The sequence below is a fragment of the Apis dorsata genome, unplaced genomic scaffold (assembly GCF_000469605.1).
Source record: "Apis dorsata unplaced genomic scaffold, Apis dorsata 1.3 scaffold_74, whole genome shotgun sequence".
Classification (NCBI taxonomy): domain Eukaryota; kingdom Metazoa; phylum Arthropoda; class Insecta; order Hymenoptera; family Apidae; genus Apis; species Apis dorsata.
Window position 1 is genome coordinate 839,421 of NW_006263372.1, and position 3,031 is coordinate 842,451.

A 3,031-nucleotide genomic window follows, 5' to 3' on the forward strand; every position below is an offset into this window, starting at 1 on the left:
AGTTTTTTTTCTTTTCTTTTCTTCTGCCATTATTAAACGATTTATCATCTGAATACGTATCACTGGCGAAATATGCAGTACGCAAGTAATATTCGAAAATATTTTTTCATACTTTTTTTATCCCTTTTTATTTTGGTTTCTTAGCTGATAAGAAAAACAAAAAAACAACAGTTATTCGATTATTTATGCGTATATCACAATACTTATCTATACACTAATTATATTAATTGCTAAGCAAACAGCAGATAATACAATACGTTATATAATATATATATATTATATTATATATATATATACATATATATTATATAAAATGCATAAACTCATTCGAGAATCATTATTTTTTTCAATTCATTGAATACTTTTTAATTGACGTCTTGCCAATTTCACTACGCGAAAAGAAATTAAAATAAAAATAAAGGAACTCGAATATTACTTTATACTGCATTTTTATACCCATATAAAAGGGAAAAACTTTGGCAACATACTAAACGTTGGCAACAACATCCTCTCTCCAGTTCTTCCATTGTTTTTCATTTCTTTTGTTTGTTTTCAGCTGGGCAGCACAGCCTTTTTACCATACACGCAAAATATTCTTTTTTTTTTTCTTTTTTTCTTTTATACACGCATAAGCACTCGCATTAGCTTCTGGTTTCTCCGTATAATTGTTATCGATAATCAGCAAGTACAATTAATAGTTAATCGAATAGCTTCATTGTAATCATTAATAATAATTAATAATAGTTATTAATATACGTATATACATTACAGAAAAACTGTTTTACACTGAATAACAAATTGTACAGTGATACAAGGCTAACACTGAGATCGTCGGATACCTTTTTCTCTCTTTCTCTTTCACTCACTCGCTCGCTCTCGCTCTTTCTCTCTCTCTCTCTCTCTCTCTCCCCTCTGCCTCTCAATCATTATTTAATCGTTATTTCTTCTTTTTTACTTCTTTGAACACTATCAACACGCCCTCTCTGATAATTAAGTTTTCATCTCGAGCAATAATCCACGAATACATTAAACATTTTTGGAAAGCTTCTTCAACTGGAAGCGCGTCTGTAAATCCAATCTCTGAAAAAACGAATAAAATCGATTACTTACTAGATCAATAACATTCCCAAAAATGTTTTAATTATTCGTATGATTATATAATATAATCACGTAATTCCTAGACACGCAAACAATTGTATCAATCCGCAAAAAACAGTTCTGATGAATACCATAGACGACCGTCAAAATTTGTGAACATCCAAATTTACACAAATGAAATAATCGGCAAACTTCTTCTTATTTGCGTGAATTCGCGTGAATAAATTGATATACAAGCGAATTTCACAAAAGTAAGTTAATTTAAGATGGGAAATAACATCAACTATTTCTGTTTTTTTCTTTTTTGGTTTTCTTTTCATTTTTTTTTTTTTTTTCTTTCTTTCCTTAAATTAATTTTACATCTTCAACAGTTCAATCGAATCTATATCTCATTGATATAATACAAGCTGAGAACGAGATGTGCAAGAGTAATGCGCTTGTTTCTGGAACTTCGTTACGTCCAATTAGGATTTAGTTACCCATTTACAGGAGAAACATATACATATTTATATTATAGCACAGACTACTAGTTTATGGATAAATGCAATTAGCCTGTTGTTGAACAAAATTAATCTGTTTTTCTGTTTTTCTTTTTTATCTTCCATAAGTAAATAAAAACAAAAGAATCATACATATTCATGATATTCGTCGATCATTATTGATTTGGTACATACAAATACAAAAAAAGAATATTATATGTGATATTCATACATTATCGCCTTGCACGTTGATATTTATACATTCTTCTCTTTTTCTCTCGTCATTCATTTATAACAGAATTAGTTAAATCATGTGTTTCTGAACATAATATCGTTTCACGGCATAGCTGCCAATTTGCTATGATACATAATTTATATGGTCCTATTTTTCTTTCAAGTACATCTGTGCTAGTCTCTTTGTGTGATTCTTAACAGTCATGGTCATTTGAACCATAATGCACTCTACTAACTTTAAGGCGATGGAGCACCTGACTTTTTGAATAGTTTCTTGCATTTGGATAAAAATACCTTGAAGAAACATCATCCACTTAACATATAGATAAAATTATTGCAATTTGTTTTATCGTAATATTTATAATTATCGTAATATAATGTGATGCAGTAAGGTCTTGCAATTAAAAATAAATTTAAATTAGTCATATTGCATCTGAATTTAAATTTTAATTTTCAAAAGCAGCTGATTCTTTCGATGTAGAAAATTTCTTGCAAAAATTGAAATATTTAATTGTATATTATAAATGCGTGTATATAAAATGATTAAAATATTAATATAGTGTACTAAAAAAAATTTATATATTTGTACTAAACGTATACGATGATACAAAATTAAAGGACAATTACATTTGTGTCAGATTATTCAAAATTCACTTACAATATTGAATAATGTTTTTTTCAAGGTATATTCCAACACATATTAATAATTTCTATACGTGTTAAATATTTAAATGTATTATTCATTTGAAAGCTGTACGCCCAGCTGTTATATTATTGAATAAACTGAAAAACATTAACAAAATTTATATTTTGTCCTAATGTGCAATTTTAAGAGAGAAAAAAAACAATAACAAAAATCGCCAATCTTAATTCGTTAATAACGATTAATTTCTGATTATTATTAATAATAATAATAATAATAATAATAATAATAACGGCAATAATAATAATAATAATAATAATAATAATAATAATAATAATTAATAACAATTAATTAATAATAATTAATAATAATAATAAAAATAGTAGTAATGGTGGTGATGATAGTAGTAGTAGTAGAAGTAGTAATAGTAGTAGTAGTAGCAGTAGTAGCAGCAGCAATAGTAGTAGTAGTAATAGTAGTAGAAGTAGTAGGAGTAGTAAGAATGACGAGTAAGAGTAGTAGTAGTAGTAGTAGTAATAGTAGTAGTAGTAGTAATAGTAGTAGTAGTAGTAGTAGT

The 3,031-nt window shown here is 27.1% G+C and overlaps 1 protein-coding gene across 1 annotated transcript in view; it reads right to left on the minus strand.

Moving 5' to 3' along the window:
* Nucleotides 1-526: 526 nt before the first annotated feature.
* Nucleotides 527-3,031, minus strand: part of LOC102671201 (putative mediator of RNA polymerase II transcription subunit 26) — a 14,405-nt gene continuing 11,900 nt past the window's right edge. Inside the window, exon 10 of the mRNA XM_031508119.1 lies at nt 527-1,080. The gene's annotated coding sequence lies outside the window, so the exon portion shown is untranslated. The remainder of the gene's footprint in view (nt 1,081-3,031) is intronic.